The sequence below is a fragment of the Vidua macroura genome, chromosome 7, assembly GCF_024509145.1.
Source record: "Vidua macroura isolate BioBank_ID:100142 chromosome 7, ASM2450914v1, whole genome shotgun sequence".
NCBI classification, from domain to species: domain Eukaryota; kingdom Metazoa; phylum Chordata; class Aves; order Passeriformes; family Viduidae; genus Vidua; species Vidua macroura.
In genome coordinates this window covers 23,421,241-23,445,491 of record NC_071577.1, presented here as the reverse complement: position 1 = coordinate 23,445,491, position 24,251 = coordinate 23,421,241, and the positions used below count along the sequence as shown (strand labels likewise).

Sequence of the window (24,251 nt, the reverse complement as noted above, 5' to 3'; positions counted from 1 at the left end):
ATGTAACAAATGTAATTAAAAGTACTGGTTAAGTATATAAAAGGATATGTATTTATTTGAGATGAGAAAGGTAATTTCAGGAACATAAAGTCATCTGAGTCAATTACTTTCTCAAAATGCCTGCAGAATAACTATTGATGTACTATAAATTACACCAGTAACCATGACCTCCATGAGAAATTCCATCTCCATTGAAGATGCAACTATTGCAGCATCCTCCACACTTTGATCTGGCCATAGACCCAGCTGGGTCCCAGCAACAGGTCCTGAACAAGGAACATGGGACAGTTATACAGAGATATTGCAGTTATAATCAAAAGTTGACTGGTTGCTACAAGTTTTTGTTGGGCAGGAGTTTTGCAGAAATGTACCCCACGGTATACTGGGTGTGTTTTGAAGGTTCATGCTAATTTTAGCTGAATTTCCAGCTACTCTTCATATGCTGGAAAGGCATGAGAGTGCACTAGGCATCTCTGCTCTGCACTTGATGTGTTTTCTCAGACTCTAACGTTCCTGAGAGACCATCTTTTTCTATGTTTATTCATTCCCCAGGGTAATAAAAACCCCATGACTCAGCTGGGGTTTGTAGACACAAGTACACAAGTAAATAAAACCTGTCATATACAAATGCTGAACACAAAATAACAATATTCTCGGGATACTGATCCATTTAGTTGAGTGAATATTAATGATTAAAATTCATTTATAATTTATCTGTTTACTGCCATTTTGTTTTATATAACTATTATATAAATATCTGTTCAAATATCATTATTTTTAAATAGAAGACAGTTTGGGGTCAGTACAAACAAAATAAACTGTGCTGAACATTCCTTAAACCCAACAGGTAAAGGTAAGCAGTAAAGTTCTTGCTTCCAAAAATAACTTTTTGTTACAGCACAGCAGTGAAAATTCATTTCAAGTAAAGGTAAGGAGTAAAATTCTGGCTTCCAAAAATAACTTTTTGTTACAGCTCAACAGTGAAAAACCAATACAAAGTGCTGACGGACCAATCCTCTTCTGGTTGCTCTACTCTTTAGCAGGCTGCCCATTATTTGAATAATAGATAAGACTGCTGCTTCCAGCCTGGGAGCAGCTTCTGCAGAGCAATCTCTGAGCCACGTTCCCCTACTTATCCCAGCACAGGGAGACCTACCAGCAGTGGGGTGAAGCCCAGAACTGGCTTGGGAGGGCCAGTGTGACTCACCAGACTCCAAGCTCTGGGAAGCCCACTCTGCCAAGCCTGCCCATCTCTGCATCCAAGTCATGCTCCTCTCCTTGTCCCTGATCATGGTGAACTGAGGAACCTATTTGGTACTGATTGGACTGATTTATTTGGGTTCCAGAAAATTATTCAATAGCACTTGTGAAAGCTTGGGAAAACTTATGGCTTTTGTAAAATATGTGGGAGAGATTAACCAGATTAACCTGCTTTGCACATATTGAGAACAAAGTAATTTCTGAGGCATGGCTTTGGTGTCTTTTATTTTCCATTTTTATTCACCCACACAGTGATATTGGTTTATTTACTTGTTCTCTACTTTCTATAATCATAAGGAGTTTATTCCAGCAAAGAAAATAACTTCATTCAACCTCCAAACCTGTATCTTATTAGTAAGACCATATAAATAATTTTTTTAGCATTTTCCATTCCTGTATATGAAACTCCTTGTTGTAAAGCTGCTATGCCTTTCCCCTTTTTCTTTACATGATTCTTAAACAAGCTTAGCTGCCCTAGAAAATAGGTCAAGGCTGTTCTCAGTGCTGTGCCTCTGCTCAGGTGTTAGTCTTTGCAGGGTGAAGAAAAGCTGAACTGCAGAGCCAGCCCGGTTTAAACAGGAGGTGAAGGACATGGGCCTCATTATCTGTAACCCCAGTGTCAAAGTAGGTGTGTGTGTGTCTTAGGCAGAGGCAAGACAACCTCTAGAAAGCACAGGTAAAAGTTTCAGTTTTGTCAGGTAAGTAATCAGTGAATGGGCCAGCCATCCTGCATAGCTAGACCTCCTGGTATCTATCGATCTCCTGTGAGTCTTTAATGTACAAATTCAGTTTTTGGCAACTGTTTTCTTAATGAAATTTCTGTATCTTGAGAAGTTAAAATTTCTTTTCCCATTTTTTTCTTCCTGTTCCTCATTTAAGCTCCAGATCATAGAAGAGTTTTATATGATTTTATACCTTGCTTGGATTGAAATGCTTTAATATTTCTACAAGTGGCAAAACTGTATTGTTTTTCCTTTCAAGACATTCTAATATACTCAAGGTTTGTATAAAAGAAAGTAAAAAAATCTCTTGTAATAAAAAGAAAAGAAATGTTTCATTTTCAAAACAATGAAGCCATCTCTCTCCTTTTGTAGAGATAGAATTTTTATTTTTTTCCTTGTATAGTCGCAATTTTGTTGTTCTCCTTTAAGGAAAGGCCGAAGTAGTGCTGGAGAACACCTGCTATATGGCCAGGAGCAGCCTGGGGCTGAGGGCTCCCTTTGCAGGAAGGATATGGGAAAGATGAAGTCAAAGTCCCAGGTGTGGTGGAGAGGAAGCCACTGGGAGCCACGGGAAGATCTGCTTAGATCCCAGCAATCGCTGGAGCTGGGCAAAACAAGGTTGAGAGGCCAGGACAGCGTGTGAGGGAGTGTCAGAAAGGTGTTCATTGTTAGTTTGTCATTGCTCAATGGCTCCTTTTTCTAATGATGAAGCAATTAGAGCTCCTACTCTGAAGAACCTGATTTATTGGTTTCTTTTCTTGATTTAAACTTCTTGATCTTATTGGGGAGCTCCTTAAAAAGTAGGTCAAGATAGGTATTTTGCAACACCACTGATAAATTTTTGATCCTCTCATCTGTCTGTAAAAACTATAGGAGTAAATTTGGTTTTTTATAACTTTTTAGATGGAAATAAATACTACATCTTTAGTTTTAAAAACTAGGAAAATTTCAACATCCTGTCTTACTTATTTTACAGGTGAAAAAAATCTGATGAATACCTCAGAGTAGTGCCTGACAGATCTGCATGGGGTAAGTCAAGGATTAAATCTATTCTTGAGGCAAACTATTTTGATTTCTGTCTCACATTATGATGACTTTGTGACTTGAGCAAGAGAAAAACTGTGTCTTGTTACTATAATCAACTTAATATTGAATACTCTATGATCTGTAGAAAGTTCTTCCAGGTTTTTTTGCAGTTTCTGCAACTGTAGATAGTGCATAAGGAATGCTTCAAACACTGAGTGTAAATTTGTTGATGCTATTTTGACTTCAGATTGTTGTTTTAGCAGAGTTCTGTGGGTTTATAGAATACGAAGAAAATTGGCTCAGGGAAGTAAAAAATAGGAAAGAAAGCAAGGGGAAAACAAAAATCACAGATGGATGATACTATAAATGGATGAAACTGCAAGTAATGAAGAACACAATTGCTAGCTATTTACAGACTTAGTTAAAATCAATAGAGGGCAATGACACTTCAATACAGGCAAGTATAGAACAAGGTTGGCTTTTCAGAGATATGCACTTGGCAGTGATTGCTGGGATTGGGGATAAAAGGTATAAGTATGCTGGGACAGATAGAGAACTGGTGTAGGTGGGAGAGGTACAGCTTTTCCAGGTTATTCAACTTCCTTGCAGTAAACACACTTCCAAAGCAATGAGTTCAGACTCAGCCACCTGCTACAAGCCACTAGGCATCTATTAAAGGAAGGAAGAATTAAAAAAAGAGTGCTGTGTGGAAAAACAGCAGTTGAACTTATTTAAATTAGGACCCTTATTTCTGCTTGGACTTTTTGATGGAGGCTGTTTTCTCTGGAATCTGAACTGTTGTTTACACTTGTCTAAACCTGGCCTAATCGCAGCCTTAGATTGTAGGTCTCTGGCTTTGGTGGAGAAAAAGAGAAGCTGAAAATCTGTTTTACTGATCTTGTTATGGATTTTGGCAATAGGAATTATCCTGATGGTGCAGGCTTTCAGAGATGCATTGCAGAAGCAAGAATAAAGGTATTATATGTCCCATATAATAATTCTCCTACCTGACAGCCCCAAAGCTCTGGTTTTCCTTATAAACTCATGACATGCTGGGGTAACAGGAGTTTTACTGTCTTTTCAGTTTTACATCTTGCTGTGTTCCTGCTTTAAAAACATGATAAAAATCTTAATTTGTCTTTACTCTGGTACCCAACAATAAGGGCTGGCAGATCTCATGGAACAGTGTTTTATACTCAGTCTAAACAAGTGAGATTGATCACACAAGATCATGGTTACTGGAGGGAAGGTCAATAACTGAAAGGATTATAAAAGGAAAAATTGAAGGAGCAACAAGTAATGCATTCAGGAGACAGAAACAATAAATTATGAGTGCACACTGTCTAGAACAACTTTCTGCTGTTGCAGCAGCTGAGCTCAGCAGGATGGAAGCTGCTTTTTATCTCCAAGTCCAAATTCACAGAGCAGGGAGACTGCTTTCCCCTTCATTCCCATCAACACACTGCAGTAGGACACAGTCTCTGCAATTTTCTGGGCTGCATTTTTAGGAGATGACAGAGTGATTAATTTAAAACATATTTTATCCTATGTTTACATTTATGGATGAAAATTACAGTGATTGTCTTGTTTCTATTTTATCTGCCATCATGATTTAGTGGAGTTCTGGCAATGAACAGTGGGGTTTTTTGTCCTTTTATCTCTACTTTGCAGTCAGGCCTAGCTATTTAATGACTGGAGTTACTGGGTATGGGGAAAAGGAGCCCATGAGCTGTGTAGAACTCTGTTCCCTTGAACTCTCCTTCTTGAAGGAAAGGGTGCTCAGCCATTCACTGAAGATTTATTTCTTATTATTATTATTATTATTACTCTCAGAAACCTTCAAACATTAAGAATATGTTGCTCTCAATATAATAATTTTTGAAAATTTTGACTTTGCAGTAGATTTAGGCTATTCATTACCAGTAACTGAACAGCACTGTGGAATCCAATTTCTAAAGCATTGTTGAGCACCTTCTTAACTGCCACTGAAATTCCATCCTGCAAAAGTATGAAACAGTTTCTAACATTGCCTGGTGGATTTGAAAGGAAAATCTATACAGGAAAGATACGTTTAAAATTATCACAAGTATATGTCAGACTTCATTCTTATAAGCAATCAGCACATCTGTCCCCATGGGTCAGTTGTATCTTTATAGCGCCAAGGTCCAAGGACTGAGCATTGTAAGTCCCCATGATATATACTTGAGTATATGTGGATACCAAATGGTATCAAGGGCATCTGGCAATTGAATATCTCTACAGAAAGCCTATGTTTGTACACATAAAAATATCTTTCCAGCAGAACACCTGGAAAAGAACTCAGGGATCAGTTGGATCACATATACTCCCTTGAGAAGTCTAAACAGCTATAGAAGGAATTTGGATTCAGTGATCTGTCCTTGAGGTTTCCCTGGTGATTTCTTCCAAAACACTGGTGTTATGTGGCCCCTACGCCAAAAACAATGTATCAGGATGTAGGAGAGCTTGTCTCATGACAGTCATCAGGACAAACTCTTTTAGAGAAGAAGGGGACAAACCCTATTGTAACCAGCAGCCCATGCAAGCAGTAAGTGATGAGTTAGAAGAAGCAAGCAAAAGTGTGCCACAAGACCCAGAGGCTGTCCATGTGGGACTAGTAGCTAAAAAAATTGCAGACTTGGTTGAGGGTAATCAACAGAGAGTAAAAAGAAAACTTGTTTCAGCTGACTGAAATTTCTGCCAGCCTTCAGTGTCCATTAGCAGTATAAATAGTGCACAGACTGATAGGAGCCATCACAAATATTCTCTCCCACTGGGAGGCTTAATAAGTATTGGAAGTAGTATTGGAATAAGTATTTAGTAGCTCCTAAAAATGGCTATAATGTTTATTGATTTAAGACTTTGAGATTCTACTGAGGAATATTCTTTCACAATGTAAATTATATGGCTGTCTATATATAGTTTTAAAACACAAAGTCACTGCTGTAAATCTAGATGCATTATTTGTATGTATATCTTTGAGGTAGATTTTAATAACTGTACTTAGGATTGTTTAGGTTTTGTGTATCCTTTTGTGGGATAAAACTACTATTCACTTTTAAGTTTATTTTCTTTCTGGGGTTTGTCTATAACCCACCATCTGTATATAAGAAAAAATTAATAAGTCCCAGGTTTAAAATTTAAGGTTGTCTTTCTAACATGATCTTTAACCACATAAAGCAATAGTATTGGGTTTTGTGGTGCTTTTTGTTTGGATTTTGAGAATAAACCTAGAAATATGATTTTTGTCTGATTTAGTCTCTTCTCTCAGGGACTATGTTTCCTGTGGAAAGCCAGGAGAAACTCCCACATTTTTTTGCCCAACTGGCATTTGGGTAGTATGCCATGAGTAACACTTAGCCCACAGCAGAACTGAAAGAAATGGTAAGCAATGATGACCTGAATAAAGTACTTTGTACTGTAAAACTGTTGTAAAACCAGCACTCTCTCAGTTAGAGACTGTATCATAAAGAGAAGCATAAAGAATTAAGGTTATGTTGGTAATTTCAAGTTTGCCAATCTCTCCTTTGGGGCACTGCATCTCAATATACCTCAGCCTCATTAGTCTTTATTCTGTGTTTGAATAAATAAATGTGTAGCTATAAATTCACCTATATTTTATATGGAAATCTACAGCAAGGTTAATATAGTGTATAATTATTACAGTGAAATGGTTGGGATTTTTTTCAGTATATAAAAGGCTGAAAAATATGAAAAATGAAGTAGCTACAATTGTCATAGCTGCTAGGGAAAATTCAGCTCCAGTGTGAACAAATGAGCTATACTACATTGTGTCAACCAATGTGGCCACACATGCTGGGTTGCTGATGAGAGGACTGGTGGAGAGCTCAGCTCTCTACTCTCATGTCTCAGCAAATCGGTACAAGGTAATCTTAGGCCTTTTGTGTTGTTCACATGACCTGCTTTTATCTTCAGCTACACCCAGTGGCCCTTGCTAAAATCCATTATAGCACTGCAGATCTGTCTGAGCACAGACTGTATGGTCTAAGAGACCTAATTAGACACCTAAGGTTGCATTCTCTTTGTTGCTCCACAAAAATTATATGGATGCAAAACATATTTAGCCTCAAAATAGGAATAATATCAGGTTTTTAGAATAAAATAATGGTAATTCTAAAAGGCAGAAAAAATATATGTTACAATAAGTTGCACAAAATACCCTAACCTACCATAATGGGAGAAATTCCTCAGAGCTGCATCTGTGTTTTTGTGGCAGTTCTTATCCAGGAGGTGGAATGATCTGTCTTCACCAGAACTTTGAAACCTCTCTCAGATGCTTCTATGCTTTTCTGTCTTACTGATGTTGTGAGGGGGCAAACAGCAATGCTGCTCACCTCTGCTCAGTTACAAACCTCCTGCAAACTTGTAGCAGTGCACTAACTTTCTAGAGTTTTGGGGTGTTTTCTCTCTTTTCCTCATCAGAGTTTGAATGCATTACAGAATCCTTGTGCACACGTGGCCCTTTGCTGCAGCCTCACAGAGAAGTCCCAAAGGCAGCTCAGCCTGACTGCAAAGGGAGGCCATAGAGGAGAATGTTACCGTTAATAACAAAAAGGCTATTTTCCCCCCTCTCATAAATACAACACCTAAATGCTGTGACTGGCTGATAGTGACGCTTGAGTTGATTAAATTTGAATTAGAAATAGTTTTACTACTTCTAGACCTTCTTTGGCCTGCTTCATTTTCTTGATTTTGTGACTTGCAAAAACGTTTGCTAAGCTTCATTGTATCTCTCTTCTCAGGACACACAGCCTTTTGAACAGAGAATCCTGGCCCTAATACTAGTTAGAAATAATCAAGTGCTTGCCATTATACTGGAACTAGTTAGTGTTTAGGCAAAATTAAATTACTTTTGCTTTCTAAGTTCATAAACCCTTTAAGCACTTTGTCTTTTAAAATACTTAAACAAGATGGTAAACTTGTTGAATCATAACACTGCAAAGGTCACACATAATATCTTGACAAATGGAACAGAAAGTAGCAGAAATACTGTTGAATTGTAATAATAAGTAGCTAATTGAAGTGTGTGTCTTGATTATAGAACAATTGAATAATTGCCCCTCTTAGCTTTACCAAGAAGTTGCCATCTGGGTTAGGAGCAGTGATGTGCTGGCAGATGGTCTTCTCATGGAGAAACAACCTGCTTTTCATTAATAGCATGACTGCACTGCTAATTAGAGAAGAGTAAGATGGCATAAATCAAGGAAGAATTTCCAAATCTAGATTAAGTTTAAGAGATTCATTAAGATAATTTCAGGGTCTGGGTTTGAAATTGTATTTGTTAATGCCAAAAACATAAGTACTTTTTAATGACTTCATAGTCTGAAAAGGACATAGGCCCTTAAGACAAGATACAAATGGAATTTATGTGGCTAATTCAAAACTATGAGAATTCTTGACCCATATTGTCTTCTGCATGCTGGTATCTCTCTAAATTAATGTTTTTTAGATCCCCGTCTCACCCTCGCATAACTGAAAAAATCTGGAAATGTTGTTGTTATAGAAAATCTAGATATTTAGAAATCTAGAATTTAAAAAAAAAATAAAATGGGTGCCTCTCTGCTAAACAAATGCTAATACTCCCAAAACACTACTAGTAAAGAGGATGCCTGCACACTGGGCCTATTGATTGCAAAATTCAACCCTGTCCCAACTCTATTCCTTTTTGACTCAAAAGGGAGGAGAGGAAAAAAATAACCCACCTAAAACCCCAAACCCAGGCAACCAAGCGAAAAATCACCATGGGAAAAATAAGGGATGGATTTGCTTAGTAAATAGTCGTATATGAGTAGTTCTGCAAGTCTCTTACTGAGGGAAGGTATTTTGGTGGATTGTCTTCCTGGTGGGTTGTCAATCTAATTGAGTCCTCTTTCCACCAGAAGCCTTCTCCAAACAGAAAATAGAGGACTTTGTTTGATATCTCCAGAAATTTGGAGCACAAGGGGAAATGACTGCTTCTACACATCAGTGGTTTGTGCTGCATGGTGTGGATTCATTGTCCTTGTGTAATACAGTGTTCTGAGTTGCTCTTCTAATGCAGGTGGTTGTCTCAGAAATCTGGAACAGAAATACATTATTCTCTCCATTAACTCTAGAAGGCAACAAGTTAAATACAAAGATTTCAATACCCGATGAACATGCCTCTCTTACTAGTTTGGTTGGTTGGTTAACTTTTTGTTTGTTTTTTTTTAACTTTATTATATGGCATTCAAACCCTTCAAGATTTTAGAGAAAATCATGAAGAACTAGATATTTTTTCAAGTAAAGTCCTCAAACACATTGTCCTTAAAATCTGCAAAGGTGCAGAAAAGACTATCCATTTAAGTTCTGAAAGACATTGGGTTTTTCAAAGTGGAGATTTGTGGTCCAGACAAGATGATATTCTTCTTGTACATGTGCCTTATCCTTTTACAGATCTTTAGGGAAAAAAAAAATTAAATAGCAGTTTACCTCTCCAAAACTAGACTGGCAGTTATCTGATAATTTCCTTCTGACAAATTTTCATTGGTTTTATAATGTAGCTTTGTACCAGACTGTACCAGTCTCATGGAGTTATCTCAAAGTAGCTCTTGTTTTTCTTCTGACATTAGAATCCAGTCTCTACCTTCAAAAAATAAGGGTTGATATCCCTTATGAATCTTTGCCTATGAGCTATAAATTTCTTGTTTATTTCAACACCTATCCATTGTTTAATTCTAAAACCCATAGATTATGGATTCCTTTGGAAATTAACTCCATGTATTTCCTTTAGTTATTGATAAATAATGTGATATTTGAAATGTGATAGATACCAATTTTCTGCAACATTAATTAACAGCAGTGCTGATATTTAACATAAGAAAACTAAACCTTGGTGCTGTATTTTGCTATTTAATGCAAATGCTATTGCTATTTTATTCAAGTGTACTTTTCCTAAATTGAATTGTAGTGGTCAAACCTCATAAGCTCCAGAACACATTTACTGAGTCTCACCCTGAGCTTCCTGCCCCTGGGACAGAAAGTCAGACGAAAAAGTCAAGGATGAAATACCAAATGTGGAATGTGATGTCAGCTAAGAAATGAGAAGCAAAATACTGGCAAAAACGAAGGGTTTTCTTTTTATTCATTTTTGGTTATACAGAAGCTAATATAAATAATATAAATAATATAATATAAATAATAATAAATAATATAGTAATATAAACAATATAGCAATAATATAAATAATAATAATATACAGAATATAAATCCCTGTCTATGCATACTGACTTGCAGAATTGATGCAGTATGGATGATCTGTACAAAGCCTCTAAGAGTAACCTCTGGTTTGTTTAAATGTGTCAGTCTTGCTCATCCACTTTGACACAGCAGTCTGAGAGTTTCATGTATGATGGGCACAGATAACAGTAATACTCCTAAGGTAAAAAGTGTGTGTTTTCATTTTGTATCAGAGAGTAGATAGAGAGGGGAAAACAATAAAAGAAAAAATTAAAATTTCTCTTTTCTATTGCCATTTTTCAGCTTTGAAATAAGATGCTTTTAACTCATTGTCAAAGCAAATATTGACATTATCAGTGGTATTTACTGAGCTGCTGTATAATTAGGGTCTATATTGCCTGGGACATGAATTGATCTTTCTTTCTCCATATTCTTGACCAAACATCAAAAGAGGTTGCACAGGAAAGTAATGTCACATATTTTCCATCTTTGTATTCTGAAAAGTGAGTGGCATTAATATAATGGGTTTGGAAGGCTTCTTTAATCAGCAACATGGATGAAAGTTTTGCCAGATTGATTTGGTGTATTTTTTTTTTTTTTTTGTTTCTGATGTTTCAAGTGAGATTTCAAGGATGTTGTGGAGGAAAATAACTTTCTATCAGAAAGATTAATATTATGGGGTTTATTTTACTCCCTTTGTAAGAGAAAAAAACCTATTCTTAAGTAGGTGCATTTAACAGCATACATACATACACGTGCACTCACATAAGTTCTAATCAAAGAACAATCATAAGAATGCAAAACTGATCTCTGGGAGCATCCTGTGCTGTTTTGATCTGGCCTCTAATTTTATGGGTATCTGACATCAGCCAGGCCACAGGCAGGATGGTGCCTGTGAAGGCAGCTGCTAAATGGTATTTTGTTTCCTCCCACACTGTCCACTCTGTGTCGGCATTCTTTGTGAACTCAAACCCTGCTCTGATGACTGGGTTATTCAATACATTTTAGATTCTAGCTCCAAATCACAGCTGATTCCTCAGTTAAACTTAAATTCGCCTGAGGACCCTTCTGCAGCCCCCGGAACTCTGGTCCTTTCTCTGGTACCATTTTTTTTTGCCCCAGTAACTTTCAGTTCTTTTGCACATGAGTGTCTTATCTGATATATCTCTTCTCATGCCTCCTGCTTTTTGCATTCTTGGTCTTTTCCTGCTCTTTTCCCAGGGCTAGCCCCAGTCTGTGTGCTGCACATCAACCTCAATTTTCTTTTTAATGGATTCTAATCCCATTTCTCTATAGTCTCATCTTCTTTCCCCTTTCTCTTTTTTCTGTATCTGATTATAGCAATAGCTCACTGAGATCCACAGAGACACAGGGCATGTGCTCTTAAATTCCTTCATTTGGCATGTAGTGTTGCAGGAGGTATCTTCCATGGACAACTTCTACCAAAACTGAAGAAATTTCTACTGAGCAGGAGCAAAATCTATCAAGCCTTTTCTTAGGAAATTTCAAGTCACTCTTCAAAATCTTGGAGACACCAGAACATTTCTTAGACAAGTACATCAAGGGAGGGTGAATTAATTTTTTAAACATGGACAGAAGAATTTACCTTGCTTTTTGAGGCAGGGAAATGATTATGATATTTCTGCAGAGTACTTAGGATGGAAAATTCCAGTTCAGTCCACAGAAAACTTCCAGAGTTATGAGCAACTAAAACATTAAAGACAGGATCTTAAAATAGGAACTGTTAAGCAATCTTACTAATAGCTGATATTACCAGCCCCACCTATATAAAATATAAGTATTGCTGTTCTAATAGCCTAAATGCACTAAATACCACTAATATAATCTTAGTAATTGCTACCAGAAAGATGTGGCTGCTGTTTTCTTGACTTTATTGATCTGCCAAAATTATAAAGTGGCAGTACTTTATGTAAGCTTTATTTAAAAGCATAAAAGGAGAGTGATGACAGAATAGTTTTATATATTAATGTGGTAAATATAGCTACAGCTCTGTTCAGCATGCCAAGGACAGAACAAGCCCCTGAAAATGCTATTTATTTGCTAGAAATAAAGAAAAGTTTGAGGGTTTGGATGGGATTTTGTTCTAGTTTTAGATGGTGTCCCTTAAAGAAGAAATCTGTATTTTAGGCCCAGAAACATGAATAAAGTAGCTTACTGACTGATCCACAGTGAGTTTTGATCATACTCAGATTAGCCTATGGTGCAGGAAAAGCTGGCCAAGACATAATACTTCCTTTTGTTGGTTTTTTTTTTTGTTGTTTTGTTTTGTTTTTTTTTTTTTGTTTTTTTTTTTTTTTTTTTTTGTTTGTTTGTTTGTTTGTTTTTTTTTTGTTTTGGGTTTTTTTGGGGTTTTTTTTTGAGGGGTACAAGCAGGCCTTGAAAATTTTCTAATTTTAATAACTTGCTATCCTTAGTATTTTTTTTCCTAACATATAATTAGAACCAAGACTCCGACCACAGCATTAAAACACTCAGACATAAGGCTACAAGAAAAACATATTTGTGAGTACTAGGTCAGCCAGTTCTGTTGATCTTCTTGTATGGATGCATTTCTTTGTAATAAAATGAATAACCTTGAGAAAGATCTATTTCCATACTGCCTCTCTGAGTTCATCTTTATATCAAAATTCCCCTTCCCCATTTTGCACAGATTTTAAGCTGCTGCTATTATACAAATGTTGAAAAACAAATTGGGTCACTGTTCAGCTGGAGTTCAACACTTTATGCTGTTTATTTGTTGCTTTTGTTTTGTAGAAGGTGTTGTTCATAGCATAGATCTTTTTTCATAGTAGTTGTATTTTTGCTTTCCTTTGTATTTTGAATGATGTGTATTCTCTAAGATTTGTTATCTAAGTAAGAGTTTAGACTATGTAGAAAGAGAATTTGAGTAATGAGGAATCTTGATATAGGGCAAAACATGCATGGAGATATTAGGAAGTCCACTAAAAATGTCAATATGTTAAGCAACACCTTATGTCATCAGTACTTAGGTGTTTGCTTATGCTTGCTTTCATTCTTCTGCAGTGAAAAATGTGGTTCAGGGACTCATAAGTTATTGGAGAACTGAACAAAAATAAGTGTATTGAAGAATGCAGTGCACACCTAATTTAATTGAGTGTGGAGGACATTGAAGCTCCATTTACACTTGCATCAGTCATTGACAGTGGTGGTTGAGCTAACAGGCACAGAGCTGAGCTATGTCCTTTTCCATTCACAGCAGAAACATGCCAAGAATTTTCAGATATTGCCCATGAGAGTTAGACTCCTAGCCAGGCCTATAATGAGAGTGTTAATGGGTGAAAGCACTACTGTCTTTCCCCCCATTCCAGTCATCTGTGCAGCTCCTGTTGATGCCAATGAACCTTTCTTAGTGTTCCTGGTAGCACAACATTGATGAAGAATTTGAGTTTCAGAACAAAATCTATATAATTCCTTGCAGTTTAATTATGGGATATTTGTGTGAAATCAGCTCCTGTTAGTGTCCTAATCAATTGTCTTGTGGATCATCTGTTCAAAATTCACATGCAAATTCAACAAAAACAGGCTTTTCAGGCATTTAAGGAGTCATAGGATAAGAGGAAAGATTCTTTTGTGGATTTATTCCCAGATAAAAGCTAGAAAATAGAAGGTTGGAATAAATGGTTGGGTTTTTTCCTAAAAGAGAGATTAGCTTGGGATCCCATTGAAAATTATGTTGTGTGTTGAGTGTTTTCATACCGTCCATTTATAATATGAAAAGAATAAGCAGAAGTCTAATAGGAGAGTCTAACTCTACGAACTCTAAAATATTGCAGAAAACTCTCATAATTGATGATAAGCTGGGAGGAGAGATCAATTTTGGTAAATGCAAAGGCACATCAAAAATCACATCTATGAATGTATATGAATAATGGACTCGAACCCGACAATGCAGGAAAAATTTTAGTGTTAATGTGGCTACTTCTCAATAAAAATTAGATCATTTTTCACAGCAGAAAAAAATTTGAATGCCAAGAATTATTAGAAAAGGGGTTGATAACAAAATATAGAAGGACCATTTTGCAACAGAATAAATTCTCTGGTGCTCCCACATAACTATGATAACCATGATAACTACAAACAATTCCGATATCCTTATCTGAAAAGGCTAAACAGAGCTGAAGTAAAAAAAAAAAAAAAAACCAACCAAACATTTTTGATAAAAGATGTGAAATGAACCCTGTGTAAGGAAAGGCTAAGTAAGAATTTCACCTTTAAAAAGAGATGATTGAAGGAGGAGAGTGGTGTATAAAACTGTGAATGTCCTAGAGAAGATGGGGCATTGGGGATGAGGAAGGAAATGTTCACCTTTTTTTTGACAGAAACAGAATAAAAGTATCCAGCAACAACTTTAAAACTAATTTCAGTACTAGTTGCGAAACAAAGAATCAAATTGGATTATCCTTTTACAGGAAGTTGTGATAGCCAAGAGTGTTAGTAGGTTGAAAAATAATTTGGATGAATTCATAAAGGATACATGTATTAGTGGCTGCTAAAACTATGGTTTAGATGTGATTCTTGCATTCAAAGTACTGAATGCACTAATTGACTATTTTTACACTCCTTGAGCATCTGCTCCTAGCCGGTAGGAGCAATTAAATTCTGAGCTAGATGGACTTTAGGACTGACACAGCTTGATCATGGTCATGAGGCTTATGGTCTTCCTCTGGGGATGGTAAATCTTGAGGGACAGAGCTCTTTGATGAAGACAGTTTGTAAAGACTGTGCATCATTTTAATTTCACTGTCCTTTGATAATTGGAGAGATAAAACATTATGCAAATCATTAGATAATAAATAATTACTGACTATAATGAGAGAGTGAGAAATGAACCTATTTTGATGTTTCTGCTGCAGTTGATCTGTTTAATCAGTTTTTTATTCTAACAAGTGCAGATACACACTGTCCTGCACTTTGAAAATTTGTTTTTATAAAGTACTGTGTCTTCATGGGAAGCATTCATTCTTTTAGGTGCAATTGCTGTCTCTATTCCACAGTCAAGAATCCTCAGGAAGCTGTTTTGCAGTAGCACTCTACCAGCTCTGTAGTCTCATTTCTATCTGCAATAAGGAGAAATAGATATTTACTTTTGTGTTCATGTGCTGTAATGATAAACTGAGTACTTTCACCCGAAATCACCCACTCTGTGATAGGTATTTGAAACTGCACCTAGACCAGGTGCTGGAAAGACTTCAGTAGCTGTAAATTTTGGGAGAAAGGAAAAGTTTGCACTAAGGAATCCCTTGTACTTTTCAAGAAAAATATTTTCAGGTTTCATATTTCTATAATTTGGGATGTCTGGAACATCTTTCAGCACATATAGAATGGTATTACTGCCATGTCACTGCTATGTTGGGCTTTTTGGCCCTCCTAGCATCATTCTCCAGGTGGAATTAATTTATTTAGCATATAATCTTCCTTTCTTTGCTTGTACTTTCTACTCAGATGGACAAAGTAATCTGTGCCTAATTAGACATTGAATTTGAACCTAGTAACTTAAACTTAAAAAGTCAGTGGTATTAGCATTTCTATAACAAAGTGTTAGTCAGGACACATTTGTGGAAAAAAAAATTAGGCTTGTAGGGAGAGATGTAAGGAAGGATTTAAACATCTAAGTTACATGGTGCAGCAAACTTCACACAGTGTGTGGGCAGAAGCAAAATATACAGTCTAGCCCAAGCAGAACTCCCCTCCTAAGCTTGGTTTAGGAGAGAGCACTGCCCTGTGTCTGAGCTATTGCCATATTGCTGCTGCCAGGTTACATTATCTCAAGCACAGACCACAACAGCTGCCTTGCATCCAGCACAGCAGTTAGCAAGGACGGGGGATTTCAGATAACCTCCTGTGTGTGTGAGGTAACAGTGCATACCTAGAAATGAAAACTGAAAATCTTCAGCATGGGAGACAGGGAGCTCTTAGTGTTAGCTAGTATAAAGATTTGGGCATCCTGGGAATCCTACACTGCTCTCCAGCAGAGGGTTACTTTGCCAAGGGTCAGTGTGAAGGATCCTGCAAGTATGAAATTTAGCTACATTTCTTGAAAGAGCCCCCTTCAACTTCTCACCCGGGACACAGGGTGGAAGTAGAAGCAGCAGCAGCAGCTTCTGTCAGTTATTAAAGACCCCAAATTGGGATGAACAGCCCTAGTCCATGCAGGAGTATGTGGCCAAACTGAGCACAGCATTAAGGCTCGTGAGCAGTGCTTAATGGTGCCAAAAGCTAAGTCAAGCTTGTTTGGATGCTTAACCAAGTTTAAAAGGCTTAACTGGAAGGCATAAAGGCAGCAAATCTGATGCATCTGAATGTCACATACAGCGGCCACAGAGACCCATCTCGGGTTTGCAGATAAATATGCTGTATGCAGCAGTTCATAAGGTATGGACTGAAGTTTTCATGGATTCAGGAGATTCATTGCTGGATCTTTGTAAAACACTTTTCAGATTAAGAAGTGCCAATAACCTCAAGTATAACATTAGAAGATCTTAATTTCTAGGCATTTAGAAAATGAATTCTTTATTTAGAAAGCTTAAAATGTGGTTAATTTAGTAGAAGAGAACCCCTTGGGATATCCATAGTAAATGCATTAACCCCCTTAATGAAGATCTCTGTTTAAACTATTAAATGTAGCAATGCTTCCATCTGGGAAGTAGACTCTGGCTCATATTGAAAAAATACTCCTCATATTTACACCACCCTTTTAATTGCAACATCTTAATGCATTTTTACAAACTGCACCTATGCTCTAGGAGGCTACAGAAAACACCAGAGAATAATGCAACAGCTGCTCTGTATAGTCCCTATGGACTGGAGATTACTTCATTTTACTTCAGGTTTCTACAGCTATTTGTCTATGACTTGACTATTGAAACCATGGTGCCTCGCAGCATTAGCCACTGCTGTTGCATCTGCTGAACTTGCAATTTAAGAGCTCAGGACAAGATCCAGAGACATTCAGGTCTGTGTAACTTGAGGATTGGGCAAGGTTTAAGATCCTAAATTACAGGGAGCTCTGTAACTGAACCCCAAACATAGCCTTCCACTGACACTAGAGGTGGCATGTACGTGCATGCTGACTTAGGAAGGAGAGTGAGAGCATCTAGGCCCTTTTGCAAACAGGGATGAAGCAGATACTTCTAAGTTCTAGAAGCATCAATCAAATTCCCTATTTATACCTGTGCCTATTGGTGACCTTTGCAATAAGCATGGGAGAGTGGAAGAGAATTTGCTTCTTCCTTTGTCATAGCCCAATGACATTCAGAGAATGTGCTGAGAAAACAGAAAGCCTGCTTTAATTTGCCCTGAACTCTGGGCAATAAAAATGAAGGAATTTGCAAAAATTGAAAAACAGTCAAAATGCAGCAAGGAAGAGAGAGTGAGATAAAGTGAACAAACACATGGCCTTCTACCCTATTGTTTAAAGTATTTCACAGGCAGAAAATACCCTCTACCAAAGTAATCTTCTGTTTTTTAGCTGATGGTTTACAGCAAAATACATGTAAAATTTAATATTTCCCAAGGATTGTGATTGTTCCTTGAATCAGATATAAGTACTTATCAATGCAGGGGGCAGCCAATCTCAATGGCAGAGGAAAGACAACAGGAAACTGCTGCCTTGGAACCAAAATCTCTAGGATTCATTGCAATGGAAATGGAACCAAAAGACAATACATGTAATTTATGTATTTCAGGCTCAAAGTTAGTTCTTGGAAGACTTCTGAAGAAAAATGAAAAGTAAATTGTGCTCTGTAAATCACAAGAGATCTGTAGACTTCTGCAAAAGTTGGTAGCAGAAGTTTTTGGTGTCTTTAACAATGCTGGGTGCACATTTTGGGGTGTTAAAGAATTTGGAATAACCTGCAGAAAATGAGCATGCATTAACTGAATTTTCAGCCTATGCTGTATGTATCTTCAGATGTGTTTAGAAAGGATTTGGAGCAGACAGAGAAATACAACCCTGCTTCAACTCCATGCAGGCTGGAAAGGTGTCCATTGTTCCTGTGCAAACTATTGATTTTCATCAGGTAGTCTGCTAGAATCTCTCCAAATCAGTGAGATGGTTTCCAAGCTAAGCTCTAAGGACTCCCTGGGTCAGATTGCCAAGGCTTTTCATTTGACACTGGGTTGGCACATCTGTGTGTTTTTTTCATCAGTGCAACAAATTTTGAGTGCTCAAGAACATTTTTCTAATGATCCTTGGGCTCTCTTATACCAAAACACAGTCACTATCACTGTGATTTGGATAATATTGGAAAATAGCTTTGAGGGTCTGAGCTTGACTTGCACTTGGTAAAAGGAAATATCATTACAACTCTTGCTCTACATAGTCTGCATCTTCAAACAATTAACTTTAGAATATTTGACTGTCAATTCCTTGATGCTCCAGCATTTGTTGGCTCATCTGTTGGTTGATTTGCGGACTACTGTTCCCACTTGCAGGTCTATTATTTATATATATTTAGATAAATCAAAATAAATTAATTGCACTCATTATAAGACCAAGTGGGAGACATTTGCATTTGTTCTTAGGTGGTAGAATCGTGCATTCAGGAAAAAAATCAACTTCCTGTGAAATCAAAACCATCATCAGTAAGGGCATAATAAGCATGTAAAAGTGAAAATAAACAGCTGGTAATTTGCTTCAGTGAATCTGTAGAAATAGGGTGGAAAAAGATCTAGCTTTAGAGATGAGAATAGGGAAGTCTTGAATTAGTTTTCTCTCCTCAAGGCAATGTACAGACCTTGAACTGCTGCCTGCAGTATGTTAAGGCTTCCGTCAATAAACAGACCAGCCTGCTGCCTTTTGTGATAAAATTGTGCCTTTAGTATCTTTCTACTCCTATCAGGTTTGTGTAAAGAATAAATAATTTTCTGTGAAAAGTATGACTGATTCTGGCCTAAAGTATGACACTTCTGACTCCTGTTTTGCACACCGCAAATAGCATAAATTATGTTCAATATATACTGGTGATTATTATAAATTACTGCAGCTATGAACTGCAAATCCCATTTCAAATGAACTTTTGGAAAGAGTGGGCTATCATGCAATGTGTTTTAAATTTATAGCATGTCTGCTGTGTTCGATAAAGTACAAATTATTAATTATAAATTAATAACGGGATTATACATTCAGTTAAAGGGTTCTTTTTCTAATTATCTGCAACTTGTCATCCAAAAAGTCTATGATGGCTCACCTGAGCGTGACAGCAACGTTTCTGCTGCTCAGCACAGAAAAAAAGCTGACCCTCCCCCTTCATTTTAATGTGTTATGACTTAAGTGTTCCTGTCTCTTTTCCACTGACTGAAGGACAAAAAAAAATTCTTGAGATTTTTAGACCTGGTTTTACCTCTGTTATGAAAATAGCTCTTGAAGATACTGTACCTGAAAATAGGCTGAAATAGACTGTCCCTATTGTTTAGTTCAACTCCTCAACCAAGGCAAAGGGAAACGAGATCTGCATTATGCTCCCAGTTCTGCTGCTGACTCTATTTCTGTCTGACTCTTATTCTGTCTCTATACATCCACAAAATGGCACACTACAAGCTAAAAGAAACAGAGCCATTTTAATTATGGTTTTGAGAAACACTGATATTCAGTACTTCTGCTTAGTTCATCATGTCAAGTGACCATCTCTGGGGATAAAACAGAAAAAAAAAGGGAGGAGTAGAGATAGTAAAAGGATGGTGGTTGTCTTATCTCTGGGGACATATTTTGGAGGTCTCAAAGAATACCAGTGGGTGAAGATAAACAGCTGATAAAAATCATTTGTTAAAATAAACTTGCAGATGCAGCAAAAATACCAAAGAAAGGATAAGAAGGGAAAGTTGAGTGTCAGGAATAGTTTTTGTCACTGCATGTCATGGTCTTAGATGTTAGACATGGGCCAATTGCTAACCTCCTGGCTGGTAGTGGGCAAACCCAACTATTTTCCCAAGCTTTTTCTTAGGAAAAAGACTGAGTGATAGTTACTGGGTTCAAAAGGTGGGATTCTTTTTTAAGAAGGGTGAGGGTCAGGGTTCTGGGAAGGTTTTTTATTTTGACCATTGGTTTAACTGGAGTTTTTTGTGTAATTTTAAATGATCTGTATATTTTCCCTAGACCTTTGGAGAGGCACATTTTAAAATCTAAAGAAATAAATAGAATAAATAATAGAATATATGTTAAATTCTTCTACTGGAGGCTTTTTTTAGAGAAACCTATTTTGGTCTGGAAACAGTGATTAAAGGTTAAACTCTGTTGTAATATTACTTTTGTGTTGGGTTGGGTATTTTTAAGATACTAATTATCTTGGTGTCTGTTATGGGTGTCTTGTGCATACACAGATTGCTACTGAAATTTTTGGTTGATACTTGGTTTCTTACAGGCATTCCTATTGTTATGCCACTCCTGGCTATTTGCCAAGAGCTATCTGTCCACTTTGAAACATGCCATTTTGTTCCCATTGATCCACTCCTTTGTGTTTCTGTGTGTCCCCTGTGTCACCTCTGTGATGTGGGTGCATCCATCAGTTTTGTGTCATGTGGAACTCATGACGTTGCTTCCTCATAGATAAGATTTTCCATTCTAGACTCCTGAATATGACATCTAGGTATTCAGATACTGAAGCTGTGTTCACAGCATTGGGACTCAAAAAGAACAAAGTAAACCTGGTTTTGATGACAGTTAAAAATGATGAATTTGTACCAATTTGTGCCTTTGATGTATTTTCCCCACAACTTCTCAAAGTCTTTCAGGTGCTGTTTTCTCCCAGTTAAACACACATTTTTATGTGATATGAGTTCTGCCCAATTAACTTGTGACTGTGCTTTTGCTATGCTTCAGGACTGCTGCTGCAAATGCTGGCAGACATCATGCTGAGAGTCATAAAACAAGATTTTAGCCAGAGCTCTGAGTAAGAGCATCCTTAGCTGTGTGTCTAAGGTACCTTTGCTTCAGATATCATGACACAGTGAGCCTGTCCCTGGGAAAGTCATTTGGGTGAACAGTTTTAAGGGTTGTGTGTGAGGACTTTGGGACAGATCTGAATTGTTTGTGGCTGAGATGTCCTCATTGCTGTCCAGGCTGCATGCAGCTATCTTTAAACCTGTTACTGGTGAAGGAGAGATGCAAACCCTGCATAATATTTTCCTGAATAAGCTGGCTCAGGAAGCTTTTTGTGGGTTATTGTGGGTTTTGCTTTTGTGTGCATGTGTTTGGTGTCTTTTTTCAAACAAAGACTAATGCATCTTTGTCTAAATCCGTCACATTAAGAGATTTCAAGGACAAATAACTCTATGTGCTTTCCTTATATTTCTCTCTTCACCTTTGACAAGCCAGAGCAATGTTTGTCACCTCAGTGTTCTGTTTTTCTCTTCTCTAAAAATTACCCTGTTTTCTAGAGAATCAGCAAGGACAAGCATGGCATCATTTGAGAAGTAAAAGGCAGGAAGTAGTATATCATCAGTCAACTAAGTAAAATCCACAAAAAATCACAAATGGGCCTAGTATAAAAGTTTGCTGAAGAAAAGGTCAAAGTTTTAAAACATGGGGCTGACATATTTTGGTTTGTTTTGTTTTTTTTTTTGTTTTTTTTTTTTTTTTTTTTGGTTGCTGGCTGAGGATTTTTTTTTTTTGGTTTTGGTTTTTTTACACCTGTAACTTACTGGCACAGCTGATGTCATTTAGGCTCTGATTCAGCAAAGCACTTAACCATGCTACTTAGTCCTGTTGACTTTAATGGGAAGTAATTACATGTTCCAACAATGCACATACAGAAGTGCTTGGCTGAATCAAGGTTTTAGACGACATAATGAGAACCTGATTGGGAAGGAGTGGGAAACTGAATAAATGCTGTGCTCAAAATCAAGTCCATGCTCTCCAAAAATATACAGTAGGAACCCATTTGTGGCAGCACTTTCCCTACGTTGTGGCACACATTGATCCGATTGCTATACAAAAATAAAAAAATATAATTCTAATCACTATATCCATGCTATTGCCCATGAAGTCCACATTTGGATTGTCAGACTGTAGCTGTGCATAGTGATTCAGCTCCAAATGATACTGGTTCTTTCTTCCTTTAGCATTTTTCCTCCTTTTTCAGTGTTCCATATCTTTGCTTTATTTTTCATTTTCAAATGAGGACAATATTCCTATCTTGTACTTGAATGTACTGCCATTTTGATCATGTTTGTCAGTGCTACAGTTGATGTGAGCTGTATTAAAATAGCAATTTGAAGTAACACTGGCACCAGACAGTCACTGCTCATTAATATCATCTCCAGAAAAATCTTGCAACAGATCTACTACCTGCTTTATATTCCTTGAATAGTAGTGTGGTACAAACTGTCCACACAGTGCCACTGTGGCTTCCAGTCACTCCTTTTACATTACAGTGAGTCTGATTTCATCTCCTTGAGAAGGCTTTATTACTGAGCATGGAGGAAATCCTCCTCACTTTGAATCCCTGCTGACATTAATGGTCCTTCTCACATAACAGATTTGGCTCAAGGGATGTAAGGGTAACAGTATTGTTTTTCTCTAAATTCTTATGGAAAGATGCTGCTTGAGATATTGTGGCAGAATTTGTACAGGTGATTTTTTGGTGGGGCAAGAACTTGGTCTTTTTTGTTGTTGTTGTTGTTTGTTGGTTTTGGGTGGATTTTTTGGGTTTTTTTGGGGGGGAGGTTTTTGTGGTTTCTTTTTTTCTCTAGATGCAAACAAATCTGTTGTTAATAAATCAACAAGGGAAAAATATTTCTTTGGTGTGTGTTTGTGTAGTTGGTGCAGCATACTGTGAGCTAGTAGCCAAGCTGACTCTTCTACTGTGAATTTAAACAGGTTATTTGGGCCAACGGGATTACTAGAGTCTTGAAATGTCACCAAAGTTCAGTGGAAGAATTCAGTCCAATCCCCATACACCTGTTTACTAGGGTTGACCTGAGTAGCCAGATAAGTAGGGCTACTGTGTGTATTTATGTAGCTTTGGAATTATAAAATATTGTTGAGAAAGTCATTCATAATCAGTGATGTTGTCTGCTAGACCACCCTGTTGAGATAGACACGGCCTTCCTAGGAGCCTAAAGAGAAAACCAGGTCACATGCTGCTCCTGTCATCCCAGCCCTTTAGCACAGAAGTAATTTGTGTCACCCAGAAAGGGCAGACGTGCCCATCCAGGGCCCCTGGCCCTGCTGTCCCTCGTGGGGAGCCGTGTGGGGGCTGCTCTCAGGGGCCCTGCTGCTGGTGAGAGGTGACAGGGGCAGCGGGAGGTGTTGGAAGCTGTCACACATCCCTGCCAGGTGTGTGAGCTCAGAGGGAGCGTGGCCCAGTGAAGGGCTCTGGGTGTGGCACCTCCAGCGCTGCTGGCTGCTCCCAGAGTGAGGGCCAGAGTCTGGACTGTTCTTTGCTTCTCCTATCAATCTACAGCTCTTTTAACACCCTGTGTTTTGTAGTCCCCTACAATATCTTTTGAAGTCTTCCAGTATTTCCTTTTTTTTTTTTTTCATAGAGGGAGGGGAAGAGTCATGGAGGTGTGACAGCCACCAGCAATCCTTTTCTGTTAGTGCAGCAAGGACATCTTCATCTCAGTGTGACCAGGATGGGAACAGTGCTGCAGTCATTCTTCTCAGTGGAAAAGTCCTGGCTTGGTCTTGCAGGGTATACCATGCTCACCCGTGGAGTGCTGGGGGCACTGAAGTGGAGCTTGATTTTCCTTGAGGAAAATTATAAGGGAGAAAATGTGTGATTCATTGACTTAATTGGTGGAATGGGAAAAAAATCCCCAACACTCTGTTTTTGTTTTTGGACGTGTGTTTGCTTGTTTTTTAAGGATATAACACCTTGGGAGAAAGAAATAACTAACTTCGAAGGTATTTTAGGGAATCTGGGGCTTGGCTGCCTTCCTTACAAGCCTCCAGCACTGAGCTATCTCCTGCTTTGCTCAGCTGGGCTGGAATTTGTGGGAAGCTGTGGGCAACTTCATGAAACGGGG

The 24,251-nt window shown here is 37.7% G+C and overlaps 1 long non-coding RNA gene across 1 annotated transcript in view; it reads left to right on the top strand.

The window, feature by feature from the left end:
• The window catches only part of LOC128810090 (uncharacterized), a 291,765-nt gene that overhangs the window by 180,729 nt on the left and 86,785 nt on the right, over positions 1 to 24,251 (top strand). The window contains exon 3 of the long non-coding RNA XR_008437929.1: positions 2,959 to 3,011. This is a non-coding gene — a long non-coding RNA (uncharacterized LOC128810090). The remainder of the gene's footprint in view (positions 1 to 2,958; positions 3,012 to 24,251) is intronic.